Genomic DNA, 16471 nt, shown 5'->3' with positions numbered 1-16471 from the left:
TTCCATCATCACTCATTTCCAAAGTAGGGAGTGAAATACGAATAATGAATTCTCTTCATTAAAATTTAACATCCAAGAATAAATTAAATTTATCTCATTTATTCATGATTTTAAACATAAACTTAAAAAAATGTGGATTTATAATTAAATAACAGTATAAAATTAATATCATTAAACTTTATATTTAAAACATTTGTTTTATAAAATAAATTAAATTAAATAATTTCTATGACTAAAATCTTTCCCAATGCCGTTAATTAAGGGTCTAGTGGGGTCGTGGGGGAATTATTCATGATCCTGCCAGAATTCTTCTATTTATATAATATATATTTTATTTGTCTATTAAAAAAATCTTGTACAATAAAAATATAACTGTAGAAGATCTAAACCTTCAAAATAGCTACCTTCTCTTGATTGAGATCTAACAAATAACTTGGTTAAGACCTAACGCAAAAACATTTGAATCCAAATTGCAGCAACAAGATCCATGCATATATATTGGAAGTCGCTTCAGGCTTTGAGGATCAGACTAGACATTTGTTTTAACAATACATCATTGCTCAATATATAGCCTAGCTCGCAGGAAAAAAGGGGAGACATGTAAAATCCATAGTAGTTAGCAAAGGTGCAATATATAACATTAATGGGGACAAACTCCCAAAAGCTTATTTAGTGGGGACAAGAAAAAAGTTATATAATATTTTTACAAAAGAAATATTATAAACTTTTATGAAATTCGTAACCCTAGTTTCTAAGTCAAGGTATGAGTTTGTATCACTAATTTATTCTCTGTGTTCGGTATTATTATAGGAGTGAAACAATAAAAATTAAAAAGAATAAAATGATGAAATTCATACCAATTTGTTTTACTTTATAATTTTATGTATTAAAGTCACCCTAAAAGTAAACGACACATTGTTGCCATTTAAAGCACCATAATTCTTTAGAAGATTATTGAAAAGATTTGCATGAAATTAATTGGTTCGTACGTAGTAGGGATCAAATGAAATAATCAGTGTTCCATTATATTTACCACATTATCTTCAGACCCACGACATTTTCTTCAGCCACAATTTTGGTGAATCAATCAAGGACATTTTCATATTTTTTGAAAAAGAATCTAAATTAAATTTTAAAGAAATTTTTCAATCCCAATTTGCCGAATGTTAATGTCATTATTTATTTATAAAGGACAGTCTTCATATAACTTCACTATAAAAGGGCAAAGATTGTAGATCGATCATTATGAGCCAATAGAAGATCGATCATGGCTTCTATATCCTGTCTATCCTCTTTCTCCCTCTCCAATTTCTCTGCACCTCTTCCCATTTCCATTTGTTCTTCATCTTCCACCTTCCTAACTTCCCAAATACCATGCAAACCCACCAAACGTAGCAAACCAAAACGCCACCACTTTTCCAAAGTGACATGCAACAGTAACCAAAACACCCCAACACCAAACCCAAAAGAAGAAAGACCATCATACAACATTCTAGGAAAATATAGAAGGGATGTTCTCCTTGGCATTGAGGGCCTTTACGGTGCATCTGCTCTTAGCAACACCAACCCTTTAGCCATGGCTGCAGCTCCTATTCTCCAACCTGACCTAGAACATTGTTGTATAACTGATGATGTACCACCTAAAGGGGTCATCGAGGCACAAGTCTATTGTTGCCCACCAAGATCTTCTTCCCCTTCAATAGATTTCAAGTTGCCTAAAGGAACACCCCTTAGGGTTAGACCACCTGCTCAATTCGTCACTGATGAGTACCTAGAAAAGTATAAGTTAGCCCTTAAGCGCATGAGAGAGCTTCCATCTGATGATCCTCGAAGTTCAAGCAACAAGCTGATATCCATTGTGCTTACTGTGATGGTGGCTATAAACAATTAGGGTTCCCAACTGAGCTAGACTTCAAAGTTCACTTTTCTTGGCTGTTCTTCCCTTTCCACCGTTGGTACCTCTATTTCTATGAGAGAATCTTCGGGAGCTTGATTGATGATCCAACCTTCGCTCTTCCATATTGGAACTGGGACAACCCTGATGGCGGCATGGTAATCCCTCCCATTTACAGAGATGAAGACTCCCCTCTTTATGACCCTCGCAGGAATCCAGACATCACAGTTGATACTCTCGTAGACCTAAACTATGGCAGTGGCAAGGAACCAAGTGTAGAACAAAACCTTGGTGTAATGTATACGAGTGTTGTCTGTTAGGAACGTTAACAACAATGATACCGGTAGCAACGAAGCACGACCACAAAGAGCTACCATGAGACCCTGATACTTAGAAAGTTACGTATAGAAACCCTTGCATGTATACGTTAGCTTTCTGTTAGTTAGTTGTAACTACTCCAACTTGGTAGTTAGGGCCGTTAGATGTTCGTTGTAGCCATTGTAGCATGTATAAAAGCCTGAAAGTGATACGAGTAAGGCAGATATATCCTTTCAATAAAAGCTAGTTCCTTCAGGAGGAACCTTGACATCGAATCAAGGCAACCATCATCTTCTCTCTCACGAATCTTCCCCTTCCCGTACCTAACACTGGTCTGACCTGCTACTATGGCGGAGCACGGCACTCGTCGCACAACCACAGACCGCCTTGAAGAAGCCATAGCAGCCCTCTCCGAGAGACACTCCGACTTGGCCAATAAGTTAGAAGCATGGTGCGAGCGTCTCTCACACCTCACCTCTGCCTCACCAGCACCTTCCCAACCTTCTCCACATCCACGGCCACCCGTCAAGCTTGACGTGCCCCGCTTTGACGGCCACAATCCTCTAGGATGGATCTTCAAAGTATCACAATTCTTCGACTACCAGGGAACCCCGGAGGAAGATCGAATCATGGTGGCCTCCTTTTATCTCGACAGACCGGTTCTCAGCTGGTTTCAATGGATGTTCAGGAATGGTTTCATTACGTCTTGGCCAGCCCTTCTCCAAGCAATCGAAGCAAGGTTTGCACCTTCGTTCTACGATGATCCACGAGGAACCTTGTTCAAGCTTGTTCAACGCGGGTCTTTGACAGACTACCTCATCGAGTTTGAGAGACTCGCCAACCGTATCACAGGTCTCTCCCCCTCCGTCTTGCTTAGCTGTTTCATCTCCGGTCTCAACCCGAAAATCCGCCGTGAAGTGCAGGCCTTCTAGCCTATTTCATTACCACAAGCTACAACCCTCGCTCGTCTGCAGGAAGACAAGCTATTGGATCGAAAGAAGCACACTTCCAGGGCCTCGTTTGGGCCTTCTCCGCCACCAAACCCACCTGTACCTCACACACCCACCCATCTCGCACCACGACCCAAGGCCCCATTTATCAAAAGAATCCAGGAAGAAATGACATTTAGAAGAGAAATGGGTCTATGTTACAATTGTGATGAAAAGTGGAGTTCATCACATAGATGCAAGGGTCGAGTCTTGCTCCTCATCGCGGACCTTGATGAACCCGCCACATCTGAACCTCCCTCAACAGACTACCCACACTTCCCAGCAACTGAACCTAACCCCACCCCGGACGAAACCAACCCAGTTCTTGACCCGAACGCACCCCACCCCCATATTAGCCTTCATGCATTGGCTGGTGTCCTTGCCTCTGACACTTTTCGCTTATATGGGTTTATCAACAGTGCTCGCGTCACCATATTGGTCGACAGCGGAAGCACTTACAATTTCGTTCAACCTCGTGTTGCAAAATTCCTGAGCTTACCTGTGAAGGAGACAACAACCCTCAGAGTTATGGTGGGCAATGGTTCCGTGTTACAATGCCACCAGCTGTGCTCCGATACACAAGTTCTCATGCAGGGGCATACCTTTACGGTCACGTTACGGGTGCTGCCATTGAGTGGGGCGGATATTGTGCTCGAAGTGGAATGGCTTTGTACCTTAGGGCCCATAACCAATGACTATTCATCATTTACCATGCAGTTCGTCTACAAAGATCAACCAGTCAACCTTCATGCCGATGTTTATGTCGATAACTCTCCAGCATCTGCTACCCAGGTTAGACAAATGATCTCCACCAACTCCACTTCTGGCTTATTCCACATTTCACTCTTACCTGTGAACCAACTCGAATCAACCACAGACCCCCCACATCCCATACCTGCCATTAACAAGCTTCTACTCCGCTACCACTCCATCTTTCACACCCCTTCAGAATTACCTCCCCCTAGACACCACGACCACCATATCAACCTCCTCCCTGTGACCAACCCCGTGAATGTCAGGCCCTACAGGTATCCAAACTTTCAGAAGACGGAAATCGAGAAGCAAGTATCGGAATTGTTGAATTTCGGCCTCATACGGCCAAGTCAAAGCCCCTTTTCCTCTCCGGTATTACTGGTGAAGAAGAAAGATGGATCGTGGCGCATGTGTGTTGACTACCGAGCTCTCAATGCAGTTACGACGCCCTACCCTGCATGGCTTTCCTCGAAGTATCATCTCAGACCGAGATCTAGTCTTCCTCAGCTCATTTTGGAGAGAATTGTTCAGAATGAGTGGCACCACTCTTCGAATGAGTACTGCCTACCATCCACAAACGGATGGTCAGACAGAGGTCCTAAACTGCACACTCGAAACATATCTACGCGCCTTTGTTCATCAACAACCCACAGCTTGGTACCAGTTCTTACCCTTGATGGAATGGTCGTATAATACCTCGCAACACTCGGGCACTGGGCTTACCCCTTATGAGGTAGTCTATGGAAAACCTCCTCCTTCGATTCACAACTACCTTCGAGGTTCTTCCCACAACGAAGCAGTTGATGCCATGCTCACCACGAGGGAAGAAATCTACGCCACCCTCAGACGCAAGTTACTCAAGGCACAAGACACCATGAAGCACTACGCCGATAGATCGCGTTGCGAGGCTCAATACGAGGTCGATCAGCTGGTATATGTGAAGCTTCGACCTTATCGGCAATGTTCACTACGAACTCAGACCTCCAACAAGCTTGCTAAACGATACTTTGGACCTTTTCGAGTGCTAGAACGTGTCGGCAACGTTGCATATCGTCTACAATTACCTGAAGGATGTCAAATCCATCCTGTCTTCCACTGTTCATTGCTCCGGTCTCACCATGGCCCACACGACTTACAAGCAACCCCACTTCCTCCAGCTGCAACTCACAATAATCCTATCTTAGAACCCTTAGCTGTTCTGGATTCGCGCATGGACACTTCAAGTCAACCACCCAGGAAGCTTGTACTGGTACAATGGAAAGGGATGGCACCAGAAGAGTCAACGTGGGAAGATTGGGCTGATATCCACGACTCCCATCACCTTGAGGACAAGGTGACTTTCCCAGGGGAGGATATTGTTAGGAACGTTAACAACAATGATACCAGTAGCAACGAAGCACGACCACGAAAAGCTACCACGAGACCCCGATACTTAGAAAGTTACGTATAGAAACCCTTGCATGTATACGCTAGCTTTCTGTTAGTTAGTTGTAACTACTCCAGCTTGGTAGTTAGGGCCGTTAGATGTTCGTTGTAACCATTGTAGCATGTATAAAAGCCTGAAAGTGGTACGAGTAAGGCAAATATATCCTTTCAATAAAAGCTAGTTCCTTCAGGAGGAACCTTGACCTCGAATCAAGGCAACCATCATCTTCTCTCTCACGAATCTTCCCCTTCCTGTACCTAACATTGTCTTTGGTGCGAAACGCGCATCGCTCTTCCATGGAAAAACTTTCTTTGCTGGAAAGCAGCCTGAACTCGGTGGAGGGACTGTAGAGCTTGGTCCTCATACTGCTCTCCACCGTTGGACCGGTGATCCAAGACAGCCTAACAAAGAGGACATGGGGAGATTCTATTCTGCTGCAAGAGACCCCATTTTCTATTCTCACCATGCCAACGTCGATAGGATGTGGAACATATGGAAAAAAAATACCAACTAGAAAAAGAAGGGATTTCAAAAACCGTGATTGGTTGGAAACCACCTTTTTCTTCTACGATGAGAACAAGAACCTTGTGAGTGTGAAAGTGAAAGATTCCCTTGACTTGAAAAAGATGGGGTATGTTTACCAAGATGTTGACATTCCATGGCTCCAGAAAAGGACTAAACCCAAAAGAACTAGAAAAGCTAAGCAAGTGGCGTTCACACAACAGTTTGGCGGCATTCGTGAAGCAATGGCTGCTGAGACTGGCCCAAGTTCCAAGTTTCCTCTCACTTTATTGGACTCAAAGGTAACTCTACTTGTTAAAAGGCCAAAGCAGTTGAGGAGCAAGAAGGACAGGGAGGAACAGGAAGAAGTGTTGGTGATTGATGGGATCGAGTTTGATGGGGATAATGATGTCAAGTTTGATGTATATATTACTGATGAAGATGTCAAGGAGATTGGACCAGAGAACACGGAGTTTGCTGGAAGCTTTGCGACTCTGGGTCATTCCCATTCAAACATGAACATGGACAAGAAGATCAAAACTAGTTTGACATTGGGAATAACGGATTTGTTAGAGGACTTGGATGCCGAAAATGATGATAGTATTTTGGTGACATTGGTACCACGATCTGAGAATGTAACCATCACAATTCAGAGCATCAAGATAGAGTTTGAGAAGGAGGAGTGAAAATATGTCACTGGCAAATTACTACTTAATTATTGCATGCTTGGCTAGGTGTTTCCAACATGCAAATGAGTTTAAATTCATATCACCATGTTTAGCAATTTAAGAGAAAAATAAATAAATCACGTTTCCATTACTCAATGGCAAAAGTAATATTTGTTGTTTTATTGCCAAAGAAAATTTTTATTGTATGTTTCGTTTGTTGTTGGCATAGTAATTAACAAATGGTTTGATCGAAAGTAGAATATTTATTTTTTTCATTTTTTTCTCGTAACGTGTATAACGAATTTCTTATATTTTTTTTTTACTGTCCAACAAATTTCATATAAATAACCAAAATGCCCACTTGAGATATATATATATATATATATATATATATATATATATATATATATATATATATATATATATATATATATATATATATATATAACACTATCTAAACAAAAGTTCATAGAATCATACTTCATACTATAAAAGAAATTAATAAGATGATAAGGTTATCATAAAACTGCATAAATACAAATTAAATCATCTGACAAATTGTTTAAGAAAAGGAATTACTTTGTATATGCCTAATTCTTAATTAAAAAGAAGCACTAGTATTTCAGGATGAAATTTTTTAATGAAGAGGTAAGAGGTTTTGGAAGGGCAGAGAGAAATTGAGATTGAGAAGGTTAGGATGTTTCACGTCCCTTCTATTAAGTGGCTACTTTTTTTATTATATTTTTATACAGGATATTAAAGTGGTTACTTATTTAATTCCATTTTTTGAAAAATATTTGTGATGAATTAATTTAAAATTAATGATCAAAATAAGAATAAAACTTGTGACTTTCAAGTTATTAACACAATACTTTAACCAATTGAACTAATGAACTAATTACATTATAAAATAAATAATATTGTTATATATAACACTAAAATTTTTAATATATATTTAATGTGCATATAAATTTAAATAATAAATTTTATGACAATTAATTTTGATATAAATCATACAAATTATTTAATCCGTATATTTTTTTATAAATAAAAAATATTTACTATTACAAAATTTAATATATATTAAATTTTGTAATAGTAAAAAAAATTTAATACACAAATGAGTAATTTAACATATTAATAATTTAAAAAATAAAACTTTAAGAAATTAAAAAAAAAAACCAAAAAATTAATAAAGATGAACTTCATTCGTATGGTTTAAACAGATGAAGTTCATCCGTATGTTTTATACGAATAAACTTCATTCGTATAAACCATACAGATGAAATTGATCCGTATATTTTATACGGATAAACTTCATCTATATAAATCATACAGATCAACTTGATCCGTATGTTTTATACAAATGAATTTCATACTTACAGATTAATTTCATCTGTATTTCATACGGATCAAATTGATCCATATGTGAAAAATCTGCTTAGGGATTACCACTCAATCAGAAAAAATAACTTAAAAAGGAACAATGAGCCAGTGCAAATTAAATACTGTATACACACTAATAAGGATCATTACTTGATCAATTTTAATCATAAGCCAAAGGAAGATCATTACTATAAAAGGGCAAGATGGTAGATATCATCATTATGAGCCAAAAGAAGATCGAATAACAAACGAATAATATCATGGCTTCTATTCCCTCTCTATATCCTCCACCCCTTCCCATTCCCTTTTATTCCTCATCTTCCACCTTCCAAATACCATGCAAACCCACCAAACGTAGCAAACCAAAAAACCTCAATGATCATCTCGTAATTTCCAAAGTGTCATGCAACATTAAACAAAACAGTACCCAGAAAAAGAAAACCATCATCACACAACAATATTCTAGGAAAACATAGGAGGCATGTTCTCCTTGGCGGAGGCATTTACGATGCTTCTACTCTTAGCAACAACATCAACAACCCTTTAGCCATCGCTGCTCCATTTCAACCACCCAAACTAGAAAATTGTGTTGAAATCGATGATGTACCAGGGGGATTGAGAAACAACTCAATTGTTGCCCACCATAACCTTCTTCCAAGCCTGTAGAATTCAGGTTCCTTCCTCCAGGAACACCCGTTAGGGTTAGATCAGCTGCTCAATTCTTCAACAAAGACTATCTAGAGAAGTATGAGAAAGCCCTTACGCGCATGAAAGCCCTTCCACCTGATGATCCTCGAAGTTTCATACAACAAGCAAACATCCATTGTGCATACTGTGATGGTGGCTATAAACAAGTTGAGTTCCCTAAGCTCGACTTCAAAGTCCACAACTCGTGGCTATTCTTCCCTTTCCACCGTTGGTACCTTTATTTCTATGAGAAAATCTTGGGGAAATTGATCGATGACCCAACCTTTGCTCTTAGGTTTTGGAACTGGAACAACCCTGATGTGGCATGGTAATCCCTCCCATTTACACAAATGAAAAATCCCCTCTTTATGACTGTTTCAGGGATAAAATCCACCAACCCCCTACTCTCGTAGACCTAAACTATAGCAAAAACAATGACGGCAGTGCAAGTGTAGAAAACAACCTCTGTGTAGTGTATAAGAGTGTTGTTTCTTTTGGGTAAACCCCATCAGTCTTCCTCGGAAAACCTTTCCATCCTGGAGAGGAGCCTAATAATAGTGCTGGTTCTGTAGAGAGTGTTCCTCACACTCCTGTGCACATTTGGACTGGCGATAGAAATCAACCTAACGGTGAGGACATGGGAAGATTCTATTCTGCTGGAAGAGACCCCATTTTCTATTCTCACCATGCCAATGTGGATAGGATGTTGAACATTTCGAAAACAATCAAAGGTGGGAAAAGAAGGGATTCACTGACCCTGATTGGTTAGAAACCGCGTTTTACTTCTACGATGAGAACAAGAACCGTGTGCGTGTGACGATAAAAGATAGCCTCGACACCAAAAAACTAGGGTACGTTTACCAGGATGTTGACATTCCATGGCTCAACAAAAAGCCAAAACCCAAAAAATCTAGAAAAGCTAAGAAGGTGGCATGCACAACATTTTGGTGTTGGTGCAGCACAGGCCGCTGAAGCTAGGCCAAGCGTCAAGTTTCCTCTCACTTTGAATTCAAAGGTATCCACACTTGTTAAAAGGCCAAAGTTGTTGATCTCTCTTTTTTGAAAATAAAAGCATTTAGCTGAAAGCAAAATGCACCAAAAATACACTAATAAAGTTTAAGCCAATTTTAAACAGTATAAATGTTTTTTACTATTTAAAGTTTCATTCATCAAATAATTGATGTCTTAATGTAAATACACATAGAATCTTTACATTATTAAAGAAATGTGGTCTACTTCAATATATAATTTAAATGTAAAATAATTTTTTTTAGTCTGTCGCTGTGCTTGCGTGTTTTGAACCCTCTTTTTCTTTCACTATTGATCCAAAACAACCTAACAAAGAGGACATGGGGAGATTTTATATTCTGCTGGAAGAGACCCTGTTTTCTATTCTCACCATGCCAATGTGGATTGGATATGGAACATATGGAAAACAATACCATGTGGAAAAAGAAGGGACATAAAAAACCGCGATTGGTTGGAAACCACCTTTTTCTTCTACGATGAGAACAAGAACCTTGTGCGGGTGAAGGTGAAAGACTCCCTCGACTCGAAAAAGATGCGGTACATCTACCAAGATGTTGACATTCTATGGCTCAAGAAAAAGACTAAACCCAAAATAACTAGAAAAGCTAAGAAGGTGGCGTTCGTACAACAGTCTGGGATTGGTGCAGCAATGGCGGCTTAGCCTAAGTCAAGTGCCAAGTTTCCTATCACTTTGTTGGACTCAAAGGTAACCCTACTTGTTAAAAGGCCAAAGAAGTTGAGGAGCAAGAGGGAGAAAGAGGAAGAGGAAGCAGTGTTGGTGATTGATGGGATTGAGTTTGATGGGGATACTGATGTGAAGTTTGATGTGTATATTACTGATGAAGATGTGGAGGAGATTGGACCAAAGAGGACGGAGTTTGCAGGAATCTTTGCTACTTTGGGTCATTCCCATTCGAACATGAACATGGACAAGAAGATCAAAACTAGCTTGACAATAGGAGTAACAGACTTGGATGCTGAAAATGATGATAGTATTTTGGTCACGTTGGTACCACGATGTGAGAATGTCACCATCACAATTCAAGGCATAAAGATAGAGTTTGAAAAGGAGGAGTGGAAATATGTCACTGTCATATACGACTTAATTATGGCACTTTTACTGGCAAAGAAAATTTTATTGAATATATTTCGTTTGTTGTTGTTATAGAGCTTAACAAATGTTTGATCCAATGTATAATATTTATTTTTTTCAATTTTATTCTCTCCCGTTTCGTGTATAACGAATTTCTTGTAAATAATTAAAATATCCACTTGAAATATATATATATATATATATGTATGTATGTATATAGTGCAAGTTGCTTATATGAGAACATCAAATTATAACCCTCAGATTAAATTTTATGGTCAAGATTAATCCAAATACAAAAAAGCACGTGCCTCGTTTCTCATGTTGCCAGCAATATAGTTTGTTAACGTTGTCTGCTGAAATAGGATGCTATCTTTCGTGAAACAGGACGCTCACTCCCCTACCCTCGCCAATTCTGAAATCGATTATTGGAGTCAAATTGGTGCAATATCCATCACGTTAATATGCAAAGAAAAAAGATCGCACTTTGAGAGATGAAAAACAATTGACGAAGAAAACAGGAATGGTGCGACGTTAGAAAGAGAATATAGGAATTAGGTTCAAGTGTCTTTTCCCCTTCTCTTGCGTGCGACGTTACGAACAGAAAGGGTGTGTGACATGATGAGTAGAGAAAGGGTGTAAAATTTGATTCCAGCAATCGCTTTTGTGGTAGAAGAATTGGCGCATAGTGCAGGGAAGAGAGCATCCCCTCTAAGCCACAATATTAAGCATTAACACACAATGAAAGCAAGAGAACGTGAACTGGAAGGAGGAGATAATAGGCAAACTTAAAGGAGAATGGGGCCGTGCCGTTTTTTAATTTGGGTTCTAATCTAGACCATTAAATTTAATCCGAGGATTATAATTTGTTGCTCTCGTGTTTTTATATATGCACATATTCTCACAAAAATAGTTTTCTCTCTCTATATATATAACCAATGAAAAATTCTTTTTTATGGATCAAAATTCAGCATACATCCCAAAAAGTAGAAAATTCTAAGGAAAAATTTGAAGGTAAAATAAAAATGGATTGAGACAAGAACTCAATAAAACAATGCCGCAATCGCTAGAGATTGATAAGTGAGGAAAATTTGTTACTTTGAATTAGAAAATTTAAAACTAGAATCAATAGTATTCCTAAGAACCAAGAAAGAGTTTAATATTAGCATTCTTCTAATTCTAAGAGAAAGAAAAAGAACAAATCTAAATTTGGAGGACAAGAACAAAACTGATCTAAATTTGAGAGTCCAAAATTATACTTGAGCCAAATTGAAGAAAAGAGGTTATTGTGTCCTCATTCTTTTAATAAGTACTAGGAACCCTACCTTTTACTATGAACATGTTGAATATTTTTTTTTTTGAACAATGATATTTGCATATCCTTTATTTTAAACACATTGTCAATATTTTTTATTTTTTATTTTTTATCTTTTTCTTTTTATCATATCATATATTATCTCAATATTTTTCTCTCTTTTCTCTCTCTCACTAGATGTTGCATAGGATTTGGGGTGTCTAACTATATTTATTGAAATTTTAAATTATTTTTTTATTTTTAGCACATGTATCTAGTAAAAAACCAGTTTTTTTTTTTCTTTTCCAAACAAACTAAACTCAACAAAAACTAACTAAAGCTAAGATAATTAAACTAGTTGGAATTGAACTGAACTAAATCAAAGATCAATTAAAATTCAACTAGGACAAATGATAACCTAAGCACGTCCCTAGGCTTGCAAGGTGTCACAACCATGTTTTGCATGAAGGGTATTAGGTTAGTCACCACTCATCATAAATTCGTACCCTGGCTACCAAAACCTAGTGGTTCACGAACCTAAAACTAACTTCTTTCCTTCTTCTTTTACTAAAATCAGATTTTCCAGAGTAAGGAGAGAAGACATCTATCATAACTCTCAACATAAAAGTATAACCATGGGTGTTAAGTAATGTATTCCTAGCATCATATTGTTTATTTTATTTTTCCCTTAATTATTATTGTCATTCTATTAATTTAAAAACGTTACTATTTTTCTCTTCAATTCTTAACGAAAAGTTAAATAAATTCTAATCCAAAAAAAAATAATCAATTCTAATCCCTGTACCTACGTAACTTTTAATCATTACTAACCCATCACCACCTCTTTGCTTCTTGTTACTATTTATCTTCAATAAGTTATCTTGTTTTAATTCCATTATATCTCTAACCGTATAAAAACTCTGTATTCTGTTTGTATTTTATTTTTTACTATTTGAATTACTGTATTTAGTTTTTATTTAGTTATATGCTTGGTTTTTAACTTCTTTATTTAATTCTAAAAAAAACACTTCTTTTATTTATTCCACATATAAATCTCTACTACACTACAGTAACTTTTTTTACCAATTATTTATTCTGCTGTTAGTTATATATTTGTTGTTAGTTGATTATAAATACAGTTAGTTACGTACTTACATATGCCCATTTTATTTTATTTATAAATACTTGTGTTATTTATATACATATGTTTCTTTTTTGTTCTGTATATACATATTTTTCTATTAGACATTTATGAGATTATATATACGTAGTTAATAATTTTTAAAGTTCAACTCCATCCATGACTATCTAAAGTTGAAGTAATTTATTTGAAAATTACAATTTTGTCACTAATGTTTGATTAAAATATTTTAATATCATTAAAATAAATGCTAATTTTATATTATTATGTGTGTTGATTGTTAATATGTTGCTCAATGGAAATCAGAAGTATCTCCAATATTCCCTACTTCAAGAAAAATGGTTCTTAGTGACGGAATATTGGTCTCTAATTTTACAAAGTTGGTCGTTAATCAGTTAGTGACCAAATAAGATACCAGTTTTAGCAAGCAGCTGAATTTTTGGTCGCTGAGTGTAGATTCCAATTTAGACACTGATTTAAAAACCAATTAAATGACTAGTTTGATTACAATTAATGTAGTTACTCAAATTATAGAGACTAATTTGATGACCCATGTTATAAAAGTTATTTAGTGACTGATGGGTAGTGACCAAACTAAAAACCACTTTCATAATGATTGACTAGTGACCAATTTTATGTTGACTGTTTTTGTGACGTTACTCTTAATTGATGTAGCAACTAATTTAACTAAAAAAATCTAGTCTAAATCAATCTCTAAGTAATGAATCTCGTGTTTAAAGATTCCATGATTTCTCCATGTATCTTGAGTTTTTTAGATTATTTTTGTTACCATATGTTTTTAGTACCAAGTATTAATTAATTTTGTAAAAAATTTGACTAACCGTTTTTAATTGGATCTCCCCTCCATCAATATATATATATATATATATATATATATATATATATAAATGGATACATGTGTACATAACCAAAAGCCTTCACCAAATAGCTTAAGTTTTCTTTGGAGTTTGAAAATTCAAATCTAGATCTCCATTAAAACGTGAAATAAAGCCCACAAATCTAGATCAATATTTAAATAGCATGCCAAACCCGTATGTGTAGTGTTAGGCAAGAAAAATGACATTGTGCCAAAACTAATAATGAGACAATTCAGACCCTTGTTTAGTCCTTGGAAACTCACATTACTTTAGAACCTTTAAGTGGAGATAGATAACTTAAATTCGTCACGTCTCATTCACAATTAAAATACCTACTAATACAAATGTCATGAGTAGGGATGATAAGAATCTGCATACATGCAAGTATTCATTCTGATTTTGATAGAAAATACATATTTTGATCGGATACCAATATAAATATTATTTATCGTCGATAGAGGTGACTGCAAAGATTACAGTCATGATGGCAGATAATAATAATTCTTAATTCTGGTAGTCATTGATATTGTGAATTTTCAATAAACCTTATAAAATACCAAATGAGCATTATAACACATTACGTCAGATTATCAAGAGGTTTTAAGGAATACCTGGATTCATGGAGCTCGATTAACACGCAACGGAATCTGATAGTGGTCACGAACAATTGGTTTAATGACCTTCTTCAACCAAATCACCTTCTTCTTTTTGAGACCTTCGTTTTCTCTTCAGATGGGGAGAGGAGAAACTGTTTATTGATTTGGTGTATTGAAGACCATAACCATGCCTTATGTTTTAAACCTATTCCCATATCAATTATCTATTGACTGTCTAATGGGCTCACTTAAATAGATCACTTTATATTGAAGCCATTTAAATGTAAATAACTAATATAAATGTTATAATATAATATGTAATCCATATTAATTAATTAGGAATTATAAAATTTCTAACAATTGACGGATCTTCATTGGGACATAGGGGGCATGGTCCTTTAACCAAATTTTTTTTTTTGCAATTTCTTTATACATATATTATTTATATTTTAAGATTTTAATAAGATTATTTATAATATTTTTAGTTATTCTTTAAAGTTATTTGTTTCTTAATGATTAAGAATTTTAAGTGAACGAGCACAAAACAACATATAAATTGAAAGTAATATTTATTATTATTATTATTATTTTAAACAATTTTCTTAAGTATTAATAATAATTTTTATACATTAAATTTTTCCTACAACCGTGAAGAGGCCGAAGCCGCGCTCCAGGAACGAGAATGAAGAAGAAGAAAAAGACGTAGAAGAGGTGTAAGTGATAGATGTTGAGTATGATAGCACTGATGGTGTGAGGTTTGATGTGTTCATCAACGACCAAGGCGACAATGAGATTGGACCCCAAGATTCAGAGTTTGAGGGAAGCTTTGTGACTTTGCCTCACTCGCCGCATGTCAACCACAACAACATCACCAAAGCTTCTTTCAGACTTGGGAATAACAAAAGACGATGATAGTATTTCTGTCACACTAGCTCCCATATATGGGAACAAGCCTGTTACGATTAAGGACGTAAGGATAGATTAAGCGTGTTTATCCTGAGGTGGACGATGAATAAATCTAAATTATGTGTGTGCTACTACTAGGGTTTGTTCCTCCAGGGATACTCTATCTGTCATTTGTTGTTTCTTAATTAGTGTGCTGTAGTTATTTTCCTTGGAACTTAATAGATCCCTTCCATCTTTGTTGAGGGATACTATGTTATTATTATAATAAATGTTTGTTAAATTGTTTGTTTTATTGTTACATTTGTTTATAATACAATATAACTCCTAATCTCCTTTTAATTAATATATATTAATTGAAAAAAATAGTTTAACTATTAGTTATCCAACCTACGAAGAAAGATAATTTGGTTCGAAGAAATGCTTTGCCACCCATGTTAGTGAATATGTTCACTTCTATTGATGATTCTACAACTATGCATACACTTGTATGTTCACTGCATTGTTGCCTCTAGCTAGGTCGTGGTATCATACTTTTAGTTAGATTGGTATGTTATGCCAATGCCTCAGTATTTATACCCGTATTTTTTCCAATTCTTTTTTTATAGCTCAGGTTTAAATAAGAAAAGGGGAGTTTGCTTTCTTGATTGGTTGAGTGTGTAGTTTACTTGGAGCTATTGATGGTTATTAAATATTTCTGGTTCATATCATAAATACTAACTAATTAACCACCACAGGCTGGCGGAGACAGGGAGGTTGTTCAAAATCTACCAGTTTTTTTTTTTTTTTGTACCATACGGTATTTCTTATGTCCATCATATACTTATAAAGTATTTTGTTTTGCTGAAAAAAAAAGGGTATGCAGTTGATAAATTCTTTCTAAGGTGCTTCAATAATTTTAGGGATTTTGATACTGTT

General features: G+C 36.1%; 2 pseudogenes; both read left to right on the top strand.

Moving 5' to 3' along the window:
* The first annotated feature begins 1260 nt into the window (after nucleotides 1-1260).
* Nucleotides 1261-6717, top strand: LOC114419513 (annotated as a pseudogene).
* A 1058-nt stretch (nucleotides 6718-7775) lies between these two features.
* On the top strand, nucleotides 7776-10819 carry LOC114420660 (annotated as a pseudogene).
* Nucleotides 10820-16471: the final 5652 nt, after the last annotated feature.

This window comes from Glycine soja, chromosome 7 (assembly GCF_004193775.1).
Source record: "Glycine soja cultivar W05 chromosome 7, ASM419377v2, whole genome shotgun sequence".
NCBI lineage: Eukaryota > Viridiplantae > Streptophyta > Magnoliopsida > Fabales > Fabaceae > Glycine > Glycine soja.
This window is presented reverse-complemented; position numbering and strand designations above follow the sequence as displayed.